Source organism: Pongo pygmaeus, chromosome 5 (genome assembly GCF_028885625.2).
Source record: "Pongo pygmaeus isolate AG05252 chromosome 5, NHGRI_mPonPyg2-v2.0_pri, whole genome shotgun sequence".
NCBI classification, from domain to species: domain Eukaryota; kingdom Metazoa; phylum Chordata; class Mammalia; order Primates; family Hominidae; genus Pongo; species Pongo pygmaeus.
The window spans coordinates 120,659,566-120,673,661 of NC_072378.2; the positions used below are offsets into that span (position 1 = coordinate 120,659,566).

A 14,096-nucleotide genomic window follows, 5' to 3' on the forward strand; every position below is an offset into this window, starting at 1 on the left:
ATCTGATGTGCTATTTCATTATACAAAGAAAATTTAGTAGAAATAAAAACCAATTAAATGTTGCTTCATAAAATGGCCCATGGATACCAGAAATACTAAAAAATACAAATTTCTGTAGAAATACCATAGAATTACTTGCTAGAACATACTGAAAAATCTAAATGCGAGCTTAACCCAAGGGCAATAAACATAACTGTGGGTCTTAATGCATTTAGTGTTGCTAAATACATAAGGCTGGGAAATTCATAAAGAAAACAGGTTTATTTAATCTCACAATTCTAGTGGCTGGAAAGTCCAAGAACATGACACCAGCATCTGCTTGCCTTCTGATGAGGGCCATGTGCTGCTACAAGACATGGCAGGAAAGTGGAAAGGTGAGGGGTGTGAGCAAAGAGAGATCCCAAAAAGGAGGAAATAATTCTTTTATAATCTACTCTCCCAGTAACAAATCCATTCTGGCAAGAGGGAGAACACACTTATTTCCAATGAGATAGCATTACTTCATTCATAAGGGAATTGCCTACATGACACAAACAACTCCCACTAGGGTTCACATCCCAACATGGTTACAGTGGCAATTAAATCTCAATATGAGTATTGGCAGGGACAAACCACATTCAAACCACAGCAACTATGACAATCTCGAGCTGATTTAGTTCCCAGTAGAAATATTAGATTTCCTATAATCCCTGATTATGGAAGCCAGGAAAAGAGGATGTGAATAGTAGAAAATGGAGGATGTCCAGTTACCATATATAGTTAATTTTGTGTGTCAACTTCGCTGGACCACAGGACCCACAGATTTGGTTAAACGTTATTTCTAGTTCTGTCTGTAAGGGTATTTCTGGATGAGATTAACATATGAATTAATAGACTGAGTAAAGCAGATTGCTATCCCCACTGTTAGTGGGCCTCATTCAATTCTTTTAAGGCCAGAATAAAATTAAAAATGATGTAAGAAAGAATTTTTATCTCTCTCTGCCTTACTGTCCTGGACCTGAGATATTGGTCACTTTCTCCCTTCCAACATGGACTAGGAATGGAACTATACCACTGACTATCCTGTATCTGGATTCTTCAGCTTCCATAATTATGTGACCAATTCCTTATAATACACACACAGGCACATACACACCTTCTATTAGTTTTGTTTCTCTGGAGAATCTTTACCAAAGCACTCTATATCTGATGGGTTGGCCACCACTGGCTAAGGAACAGCCTGTCTCTGGAACAGGAAAACTAAAAATGGACAATGTATTGTTCCTTGAGGAATCATTGTTGGCTTAAGCATAGGTATCTAAACCATTATGCAATTGTAATAATCCAATACACATATATCTATTTCCCTCTCACACACATAGTGCAGACTCATCAGGAGTGAAATCATGTCTGGCAGTAAACAAAACAGAGTTATTCTATATGAATTATTATAATAGAAGTTAATATTTACTTGAATATTTACCATGTGTGAGGCTCTGAGCTAAACATTTTTACAATTATCATATTTGATTCTGCAAAATTCCAACAAGTACTACTATCATAATCTGCATCTTGCAGTTGAGGCAATTAAAATTTAGAGAGGATAAGTAATGTCCATTTCATATCTGAGAAGTAATATTCCTGGTCTTAAATTAAGTCTTGATAACTTTAAAGCAATTCTTTTAATCAATTGCTATAAATTTTGAATATCAGACTGAAACAGTGGCAGAGTGACCCAAGAGAACAAGACTTCTAGGATCACGGGATGTGCTGTTTACTACTTTTTATTCAACAAGCAACTCATGTTAGTCTTTGGTTGAGTAACATCTTGAATGTTTTAATCTCTATAAAGCTCTTGTAGAGCATAAATCATGAGTCCTTCTGTTTATTCCCCATAGGGGCTACCACAGCTAGGAGGCCAGAATGCTCTGGCTGTTCCATTGATAAATTTTTATTTTACAATATTTGATATACAAGTGTTCACATATTATACACTTTTAAATTTAGTTATGTGAAAATTGAGATGAAGCATATGAACACATTGAGTACACAAACAGCAATTTTCAAAACACCTTTTTTTAAGATTAAGGTACAGGACAGATAGTAAAATACATTTTTCCTCCTGTTTTTGTCCCTAAACAACCTTTATTTACAATTCAAATATTTCCTGCCTCTTGCTTGCTCTTCCCTACACTGCCTATAAACAGCAAAATAAATAAATAAATAAATAAATTAGAGGAAAACAAGAGACAAAGGGGAAATGATATTTGCCATTTACCATTAAGAAAAAAATATAAAAATAAAATCTTCCCCCAAAAAGGGTTTGGGAGGCCATTTCCTTTCTCTCCAATCTCAAAAATTATTCATAAGTAATGTTCATTATCATCATGTGATTATCTAATAATAAATACATTTAGGTCACTCTTATTTCCATTAATAAGGAATGATCTATATTCACATTTCTGTAACTTAGTTCAAGTTCATCTTCTCATCAATTCTAGTAATTGAAGAGATCTTTCCTCAATAAGTGAAGCATATGACCAGCTTCACAAAATTTACTCTTCTTACAATTATTATGTTTCTTTCTACAAAAATAAAAAGTAGAATATATTCCATTGTCTCTAAGAGTAAAGTTGTAAAATAATTTAAGGAAATAGCTTTGGTAGTAATACATAAGGCTCTTGCTTCCAAATGGCAAGGGAGCTATGGGAGAATTGGAGAGGTGTTCTCATTTGCACAGTAAACACTGTAATTGTTTTTCCTGTGGGAATGGAAAGTATAATATATGTGGTGTGCTTTTGCTGGCAATTTTCCCTTGGAAAATTAAACTTATCTTACGTGGATAAATATTTTGTCCAGAAGTTTACCAGTGACATGACTTGGATTACTCTGTTCATAAAAACTATTAGCTAACAGATAACCTCAAAAATTGAGAAACATGACTTTACTAAAACAGTTATGAGGAAATGTATCACTTTTCAACAGTTTTTTTAAAACTCTGCATAGATATTTCCCCATAAAATAAATGTTTAAGTAACTAAAATAATTTTGATATATTTCTAATTATTTATCCCTGATGATAAAACTGTCCTCTTTGGGGAGAGGGGGAATCCATCTTTTTTACTTCATTATAAAAACTATGGGCTTTGTAATTTACATAAACCTAAAATTTTAAAATTGTATGGGCACATATTACTTAGGACCAGGAATATAAGATTTTTTTAACTTTTATATTAAGTTCAGGAGGTACATGTGTAGGTTTGTTATATAAGTAAATCCATGTCATGGAGGCTTGTTGTACAGATTATTTTGTCACCTTGGTATCAAGCCTAGTACCAATTAGTTATCTTTCTTGATCCTCTCCCTCCTTCCACCTTCCACCTTCCACCCTCTGAAATACCCCAATGTCTGTTGTTTCCATTTATATGTCTACATGTCCTGAACATTTAGCTCCCACTTAATAGTGAGAACAGGCTGTGTTTGATTCTTGCGTGAGTTTGCTAAGGATAATAACCCCAGTGCCATCCATGTCCCTTCAAAGGGCATGATTTCATTTTTATGGCTGCATAGTATTCCATGGTGTATATGTATCACATTTTCTTTGTCCAGTACACCATTGGTGGGCATTTAGGTTGATTCCATGTCTTTGCTATTGTAAATAGTGCTGAGATGAACGTATACATTGCATGTGTCTTTATAATAGAATGATTTATATTCCTTTGGGTATATACTCAGTAATGAGATTGCTGGGTAGTTTTATTTTTAGGTCTTCAAGGAATTGCCAAACTATTTTCTGCAATAATTGAACAAATTTACACTCCTATCAACAGTTTTTAAGTGTTCCTTTTTCTCTGCAACCTCACTAGCACCTGTTATTTTTGACTTTTTAATAATAGCCGTTCTTACTGGTGTGAGATGGTTTCTCATTGTGGTTTTGATTTGTATTTCTGTAATGATCAGTGTTGGTCAGCTTTTTAAAATATGCTTATTGTATGACTTCTTTCGAAAACTATCTGTTCATGTCCTCTGCCCGCGTTTTAATGGGGTTGTTTGGTTTTCTTGTGAATTTATTTAAGTTTCTTATAGATGCTGGATATTAGACCTTTGTCAGATGCATAGTTTGCAAAAAATTTCTCCCATTCTGTAGGTTTTCTGTTGAATAATTTCTTTTGCTGTGCAGAAGCTCTTTGGTTTAATTAGATCTATTTGTCAATTTTTGTTTTAGTTGCAATTGCTTTTGGTGTTTTCATCATGAAATATTTGCTCGTTCCTGTGCCCGGAATGGTTTTGCCTAGGTCATCTTTCAGGGATTTCATAATTTTGATTTACATTTAAGTCTTTAATCAATCTTTAGTTGACTTTTATATATGGTGTAAGGAAGGGGGTTAAGTATACGGTGTAAGGAAAGGGGTCAATCTTCTGCACATGTTATCTCAGCACCATTTATTGAGTAGAAAGTCCTTTCCCCATTGATTGTTTTTGTCAGCTTTGTCAAAGGTCAGATGGTTGTAGTTGTGTGGTCTTATTTCTGGGCTCTCTATTCTGTTCCATTGGTCTGTGTGTCTGTTTTTGTACCAGTACCATGCTGTTTTGGTTACTTTAACCCTGTAGTATAGTTTGAAGTTGGGTAGCATGATGCCTCCAGCTTCGTTCTTTTTGCTTAGGATTACATTGGCTATTTGAGCTTTTTTTGTTTGTTTGTTTCATATGAATTTTAAAATAGTTTTTTTAGCTCTGTGAAGAATGTCATTGATAATTTGTTAAAAATAACATTGAATCTACACATTGCTTTGGATTAGTATGGCCATTTTAATTACGTTGATTCTTCCCATCCACGAGCATGGAATATTTTTCCATTTGTTTGATTCCTTTGGGCAGTGTTTTGCGGCTCTCCTTGTAGGGATCTTTCACCTCCATAGTTAGTTAGCTGTATTCCTAGGTATTTTAATCTTTTTGTGGCAATTCTGAATGGGATTGTGTTCCTGATTTTGCTCTTGGCTTGTCTGTTGTTGGTGTATAGGAATGCTAGGGATTTCTGTGCATTGATTTTGCATCCTGAGACTTTGCTGAAGTTGTTTGCAAGCTTAAGGAGCCTTTGGGCCAAGACTGTGTTGTTTTCTAGATATCAGGTCATGTTGTCTGCAAACAGGGTTAGTTTGTTTTCCACTCTTCCTACGCAGATGTGCTTTATTTCTTTCACTTGCCTGATTACTCTGGCCAGGACTTCCAATATTACATTGAACAGCAGTGGAAAGAGAGGACATCTTTACATTGTGCTGGTTTTCAAGGGAGAATGCTTCCAACTTTTGCCCATTCAATATGATGTTGGCTTTGGGTTTGTCATAGATGGCTCTTATTATTTTGAGGTATGTTCCTTCAATACTTAGTTTGTTGACAGTTTTTTTGGTTTTGTTTTGTGTTGTTTTTGGTTTTTGGAGATAGAGTCTCACTCTGTTGCCCAGCCTGGAGTATAGTGGTGAGATCTTGGTTAACTGCAACCTCCGCCTCCTGGGTTCAAGTGATTCTCATGCCTCAGTCTCCTGAGTAGCTGGGACTACTGGTGCATGCCACCATGGCCAGTTGTTATTATTATTATTATTATTATTATTACTATTGTATTTTTAGTAGAGATGGGGTTTCACCATGTTGTCCAGGGTGGTCTCTAACTCCTGGACTTAAGTGATCCATCCGCTTCAGCCTTCCAAAGTGCTGGGATCAAAGGTGTTAGCCACTGCACCCGGCCAGTTTCTTAGGAGTTTTTAACTTGAAGCCATGTTGAATTTTACTGAAAGCCTTTTCTACATCTATTGAGATAATCATGTGGCTTTTGTCTTTAGTTCTATTTATTTATGTGATGAATCTCATTCATTGATTTGTGTATGTTCAATTAATCTTGCATCCCAGGGATAAAGCCTACTTGATTATGGTGTATAAGTTTTTTGATGTGCTGCTGGATTCAGTTTGCCAGCATTTTGTTGAGGATTTTTGCATCAGTGTTCATCAAGGATATTGGCCTAAAGATTTCTTTTTGTGTTTGTGTCTCTGCCAGGTTTTCATATCATGATGATACTGGCCTCATAGAATGAGTTGGGGAGAAGACCCTCCTCCTCAATTTTTTGGAATAATTTTAGTAGCAATGGTACAAGCTCTTTTGTGTACATCTGGTAGAATTTGGCTGTGAATCCATCTGGTCTTAGGCTTTTTTTGGTTGGTAGGGTATTTATTACTGGCTCAATTTCGGAGCTATTATTGGTCTATTTAGAGATTAAATTTCTTCTTGGTTCAGTCTTGGGAGGGTGTGTGTGTCCAGGAGTTTGTAAAAATATGGAACACTTCATGAATTTGCATGTCATCCTTGTGCAGGGGGCATGCTAATCTTCTCTGCATCTTTCTAATTTTAGTGTATGTGCTGCCAAAGTGGGCACTAGAAGATTTCAAAAGATAAGGACATATTGATTAGTAGTGATACATTTGTTGGCTCAAGAAACTGTTATTCCAATCTTAGAGGTGTCCTATCTAAAGCTCATATATAAAATATAATCTGAAGCATCTTAAAATTATCTGGCTACTTTAAAAAATAATTTAAAATATCTGTCCTAATTACCAGACCAGTAGAAATAGGCATATATTAAGTGGCTAATATCTACTTGATGGATTAAGTTATTTTGGGATAAAAATTTTGTTGTTTTAAATGAGCTAGGCCGCTGGTAGTAAACTGCATGTCTATTTTGTTTTGCTAGTCTTTTGTCATTATGCACTTTAATTTTTACTTAATAATGGCAAAGAGAGCAAGAAATTACTTGTCAGCAAATGATGTTAACAAATGGTACTGAGACACATGAAATTATGAAATAAATATAAAATGATATATTATAAAAATATTTGTGTTTTATTTTATGCTGGTGAAATTTTGTAGAATTATTAACATTTTTTTCTTAGCATTTTTGTTTACAACTTTTTGCTATACTTGTATTAGAAATGTGTAATGTGTTTTAATTTTACTGTTTGTTTTTAGTAAGCGGTTCTCGAATTTATGTGCCTCAAAGCAATATAATTTTGATTTTTGTTCAAGTATATTTCCTTCACAGACAGATACCTCTACTCATTGTAGTTGGTAAGGAACCCAAACAGATGGAGAATCCGCCATGTAAACTATATCCCTCTCTATGTCAGTCTCACACAGGCAATTACATATTATTGGAAACAATATACAGAATTTATTTACCAGAATTACATGGAACCAGCACATACTTACAAAGGAGCCAGAAAATGCAATCCTACCCTTATTCCTGGAAGATATACAGGTGGAATTATTTTGGGGGCATCAAAATGGCTACTACATTGTTCATTATATTTTTTGTTATAATAACAATTTATATGTATTGTAAGTTAGCATAGTGTAGTGATTACAAGTATATATTCTAGAGCTTGAATACTGGATTTTAAATTGTGTCTCTGCCATTTAACTAGCTGTAAGTTCAACTCTCTGGTTTTTAGTTTTCTCATCTGAGTATTTTGATATTTCTATAAAGCATTGTTTTGACTATTAAATATGGTAATAGGATTAAAACACTTAGAACATTGCCTTGCAAGGAGATTCCTATAATTTTAGGAAGTTTATCATAAATCCTATAAATTTAAGATTTACCGTTGGATTGGATATAAGATTTAAATATACCTAGTGTGCAGAATTAAGTAAATGGTCTGTCCCTTGAAAGTTTGTACATCTAGAGATTCACATAAAGATCTGAGGGAAAAATGTTCAACTGCGACCTTGTAGGGGCTCAGTCTTACATAGGCAAATGTAGCCTGGCTAACCTTCTAATGCTGACAGGAATAAGGGAAAGTAGGGAAGAGAAGTTCAGACTCTGGCTCTGTAGCAAGGTTGCTTCCACAGCTTTTGGCAGGGGACTGAAATGAATGAAAGGTGAGGACTACATTTTTTATTGCAGAGATGATAGGTAGTTTTCTGGTTCTGTCATGAAAGCAACTCCTAAAGCAGTAACAGGAGAAATTCTGATTAGCAATAATGAGGAAGAATCTGTTATTGCATTTACATAGTTGATAAAGAGAATATTCATAAAATTACCACAGGGTATTGGTATTGGTCTACTTTGGGAAATGCCGTAGGCCTGTAACATTTTCTTAAGTATACTCTTGGTGAGGACATATTCTTCATCTTGTAGGAAATTTGATTTTTTATCAAAATTAATGGCTGACTTATAATCTGGATGATTAAATATGGTAGTACCATTACAAAAGAAAGTGCAACTATGAAGTAATGGTACTAGAGTTCTGTGGTTCATAAAACAATACAGTAGGCATTTCTTTCAACAAGTTTTTAGAAGTTTTCCATATAAGCTGAATAAATTCCTAACCTGATCTCTAAAAGTGAGCATTTGTTTGAAGATACAGATATAATAATATGACAGTATTTTTCTTAAAATATAACATGCATATGTAATTCTATAGGTTCATATATCAATTGTATACTTATTAACTAAATTATGATTTATGGACGAAAACTAAAGGGACTGAATATCTTGATTTGGCATAATAAACCCACACGGGTTTTTCAATTCACAATATGTATTGTGTAAACAGGTTTTATTGGGGAAAAATCACATAGTGTAAAGAGAAGGCACACGATTACTTGTTATTTTATATCTATGACCAGGTCATCTGAAGAAGTTCTTGTTGTTTATTTGTGACTAGATTCTTTGGCAAGCTACAAGCCTTCTTAGCACTGACACTGATCTTTTATTCTTCACTGCCTCCAAACATTTAAATAGGATAGTACCGATAACAACAACAACAACAAGAAAAACAGCTCAAGTAAGATTAAAAAACAATCCAATCAAATGATTGATTGCAGTGCTTAATTAGGGCTCCTATGAGTGGTCTATTTCAGGTGAATGGATCCCCTGCTCCTCCTTCTAGTTCCTGGAATAAACCTGTGTCTGGTCTATGTTGCTGGACATGTAGGTGTTTAGAGTTTAGAGTCCCAGTAAGGGGAACTATTTCTTACTATTTATTTTTCTCATTCAGCTTCATTATAATTCAAGTGTTGGAAATGACTTACGCATATGAGTCAAACAGAGCAAAGTTTAGACACCAGGATACTGGGGTATAAAGGTCAGCTATGCATTAAAATTTGAGGGGCTTGAATAAAGTTGAGCTTGAATATAATGACCTTGCATGAAATTAAGATCAGGTGTGCAAGCACAGAGTCTTACACTGTTCACAGTCTTCTAAAAAGGTGATCTCAGGTGTATACTCTCCCCTTGCATTTTTAGAGAAAGAAAAATTACCAATCTCCAGTCAACTGATTGCTATGCAACCTAACTTCCAGGGTTTCTTTATGACCATCCTGCTTGTCTCTATTCATATGTTTCAAAGCCCTGTCTATATAATCCCAAAACATCAGATATAGCTGAAAGAATAGTCAATCAGCATGATCCTGGAAACCCAAAGCTATGGCTAGGCTTTTAGGTTCATCAAAATGGGTTTTTAAAAAAAATCAACAGGAAAAATAACTGTTGTATGGCCCACAGTTTTATTATGACTTATCTAAAACTCTTTATACTACACGTATTATAGAATTTAGAGGGCTTTTAAAAAATATTTTAGAAACATAATACACTGCATATACATGTACTATGTAACATCACAGTGGGATCTGGGGCAATGCCCCAAAATCAAATACAGTAATATTTTTGTAGCAAAATATATGAATATTTAACTACTTGAACTACTAAGGACATATCAGTTGAGATCAGGTTTGCCATGAATGTCAGAAAATTTTTGTTTTAAAGTTTTTTAATTTTTAACTAAATTTAATAAATTATGGATTTGAATTGCAGTTTTATTCTACAAGCCAAAAATAAGGAACACTCAGATACATTAACCTTAACTAAAGTGCTCACAAAATTCCCAATGTAATATCATAAGAATCACATGAATGACTGTTTTAAATGATTGGGCTCTTTTTTTTTTCTTATCAATACCAGCCAATTTGGTGACATTTAGAAGGTGCCAAGAATAAAAGATCAAGGTCAATGAAAACATGTGCTCACAACAGTCAAAGAAATTGGTCACAAAATGTATAGCAAGAACTTCTTGTTCAGTGGACTGAGTCAAAGATACTAAATACAGAAATACAGACCAAATGTTTAGTTCTAAATATTAATACTTAAACAATCCAAGCAGTTGCTTGCATTTGATTATTTTTGAACATTCAGAATGAATTTTTCATGTTCATCTGACTAGTAGGACCAAAAAAAAAAATGGGTAAATACATGCATAGAGAAAAAAGTTAGTGAAGAGTGCTTATTATAAACATGTATGTATGCATGTATGCATGCATATATGTATTTAAAATGGTATTAATATCACTTTAAATTAATGAGATAAAATTAGAGAATGATGAATTTTAACATCATGTTTACAATTTGAATATAAATGAGGAGGAAATAAAATTTTACCCCATAAAGCATGATCCTTCTCTTTTATTTATGTATTTATATACTCATTCATGTATTAATTTAGCCCAGTAATATTTAATGAATGCTGGGGTTATAAAATTTAACATAATATAAAACCTGGCTCTGAATTGCTTACAATCTTAAAGTCCTGAGCTACCTACCCTTGCCTTTTCTCTATTGGTAAAGTGTACTTTCAATTTGTGAAATCATGGATGTCTTTAAATTTTGAGAGTAGGTTCTCTGTGGCTGGAAAGATATTTTAGATTTTGACCCTAATTGTAAAACTCAAGTAACGTATCTGTGGCTTCACTTCCCCTCTCTCAGCAGTCTCCTTCCATTTACCCTGCATATAACATAGGAATTTGCCATTACTGTATTCACACAATAGTACAGTATGTGGTATATCAGTCTGTTTTCACACTGCTATAAAGAACTACCTGAGACTGGGTGACTTATGAAGAAAAGAGGTTTAATTGACTCAGAGTTCCACAGGCTTAACAGGAAGCGTGACTGGGAGGCCTCAGGAAACTTACAATCATGGCAGAAGGTGAAATGGAAACAAGGCATATCTTACATGGTGGAAGGAGAGTGAGAGCAAAGAGAAGTGCCACACTTTTAAACCATCAGATCCCAGGAGAACTCACTCACTATCAGGAGAACAGCATGGGGAAAACTGCCACCATGATCCAATCACCTCCCATCATGTCCCTCCCTCGACATGTGGTGATTATTACAATTCAAGGTGAAATTTGGGTGGGGCTGAACCACGTCATGTAGTGAAAGAAATATGAATGTTTGAAGAAGCTCTTGGAGAAACTTAATTAAGTCTTTGCTTTTATTCTTATCTCCTTCTGTACCATTTGGCTACCACATAGATTCTAAGGAAGAATCTGTCCTTTGATGGGCAAAGACATTTGAGCTTAGGAACTAATTACCTTCTGCCAGTTAACAGATTTATTTTAAATTCCTTGGAAAAAAGTTAAATAGGAGGTTTCGAAGTTAACTAGGGCTTCACCTTTGAAGTTCCTTAATGCTTTGTGCTAACACATTAACTTTTTCTTGATGGTATAGGTTGCTTTAAATCACTTATTCAAAAGTTTATTTGTCATTCCATTCTTCAGGAAACCATTTCTGGGAGAATTTGAAGAGATTTTAATTTCATATTTCTTCCAATTTATCAAATTTGAGTTGAATTTCTTTCTGTGGAAAGTAAAATAATTAAAGTACAACAGTACAATGTCAATAGAAATATCAACATTATTTTGATTAAACTGGCTAAGAAAACCGTTTTTAAAGTGACTTTTAAACAATAATTTGTAGAAAACAAGAAATATGTATACAACATATGGCTAAAATAATTAGAATGTCATCCTACCTAAATTGATGGCATATACTAAATATACTAGGACACTTCCTCTGAGTAGCTGTCAGTTCTTGTTATCGATCCCCTATCCCCACTGCTTTTCCAGTGAGGAAACAAAAGTACCTGTGAATGCCTGGTACTGACCTACACATCTTCAATTTTATTTGGCCCAGTATCTTTCTGTCCCAGAGGCACAACCCCTTGTAGAGATGATCAAGCTTGTGTTTTGAAATACAAAGCTCTTAAAAATTATAGGAACTTGATTCCTTTGTTTCCGATTTTGATAATCTGTGTCTTCCCTTTTGTAAAATATAAATAAAAATTTGTAAATTTGTTGCATATTCAGTGAATCAAGTATTGGTTCAACTAAGAGATATAATTCACAAAAAAGAGCCAAAGAGAAATTCTGTGACTGGAAGAATACAATACATGAAATTAAAAAACAGAAGAAAGAATGTCAATACAGAATTTATCAAGCAGAAGAAAGAATCCTGAAACTCGAAGACAAGTCATTTAGAAATATCCAATCAGGGGAGGGAAATAAAGAATGCAAAGGAATGAGGAAAGCCTACAGGGTGTATGAAAAAAATTCAAAAAAGCTAACACTCACATCATAGAAGTTAGAGAAGGAGAAGAGAGAGAAAGGGACAGAGAGCTTATTTAAGGAAATAGAAGTTGAAATCTTCCCAAATCTGGGGGAAGACATGAACATCCAAGTACTTCACATCTCAAAAGTCTCTCATCCCAGGTTCAACCCAAAGAAGACTCTACCAAGACATATTTAAATTAAACTGTAAAAATCAGGCTGGGCACGGTGGCTCACGCCTGTAATCCCAGCACTTTGGGAGGCCAAGGCAGGTGGATCACGAGGTCAGGATACAGAGACCATCCTGGCTAACATGGTAACACCCCATCTCTACCAAAAATACAAAAAATTAGCCGGGTGTGGTGGCAGGCGCTTGTAGTACCAGCTACTTGGGAGGCTGAGGCAGGAGAATGGTGTGAACCCAGGAGGTGGAGCTTGCAGTGAGCTGAGATCGTGCCACTGCACTCCAGCCTGGGAGACAGCGAGACTGTGTCTCAAAAAAAAAAAAAAAAAAAAAAAAATCAAAGACAAAGAGATAATCTTGAAATAAACAAGAGAAAAAAGTTTTCTCACACACAAAGGAACCTATATGAGTTTATCCAGAGATTTTTTGGCAGAAACTTTGCATGCCAGAAAAAAAGTGAAATGATACAGTCAAAGTGCTGAAAGAAAATATCTGCCCACCAGAAGTATTTACATGGAAAATCTGCTCTTCAGAAATAAAAAGGGCAGTTAAATACTTCCCCAGACAAGCAAAAGCTGAGGGAATTCATCACTTCTTGATCTAGATTAATGTCATTTATTAAAGATTTTACTTAAGTTTCAGCCAGTGTTTAGCATTTGCTTAGCGCTAAATATAGAGATTATTCAATTCAATCTAATTCATAAAATATAAACTTATAAAATAAGCCTTATAAAATACTAAGGTTTTATTATTTTCAATATGAAAAATTTCTCAGGATTATTTGAAAAGCAAGGTTTTTTTTTTTTTTGTAGTGGTGAAGGCATTTGCATATGATTAACCATTTGGCAAAGAGCCTAAGGCAAGGAGAATTTTACTGCTGAAATATTAACTTTGTAAAACAATTAAAATTTTTAAGTAAATTAGGTATGAACACATTTTAAACAGTCTGTTTATTTTGAAACAAGAAGTACATATTTTTTTTCTAGGAAAAGCAGTGTAATAGGACAAATTGATTTTAGGCAAATTATCAGTTCTCTGATGTCCTCTGACTATATCTACAAGTGAAGAACTTGTTGTAAAGGTCTCTTCTGGTTATTAAATTACAATTTTATTTTTTTAAATAATAATTCCAAGATCCTCAAATCATATAAAGGTTATGGATGGATAAAAACTTGTGTCTTGTTTGAAGGTTATGAAAATTTGGTGAAAACTGCTGATTAATTTGTTTTTATATTGTCCATATATTATAGTATAATTTTTAATTTCAATTGTCTTTAATCATATAATTTGTTTTATATTAATATTTTCATAATTCCAAAGTCTAAAATCAGCACTTGTATTTGGTCATATTTCCCTGAAAGTAGGTATTTATATGAGGGTAGGGTTAAGAACCTATCTAGTATAACATTTTCTTTTTTTTTTAATTTTTTTGAGACAGTTTTACTCTATCACTCAGACTGCCATGCAGTGGCACAATCATGGCTCACTGCAACCTCTGCC

The 14,096-nt window shown here is 34.2% G+C and overlaps 1 non-coding gene across 1 annotated transcript; it reads right to left on the reverse strand.

Annotated features, from left to right (window-relative positions):
• Positions 1–6,297: 6,297 nt before the first annotated feature.
• On the reverse strand, positions 6,298–6,404 carry LOC129039668 (U6 spliceosomal RNA). The gene has a single exon (XR_008503391.1). It is a non-coding gene; the product is annotated as a U6 spliceosomal RNA (small nuclear RNA).
• Positions 6,405–14,096: the final 7,692 nt, after the last annotated feature.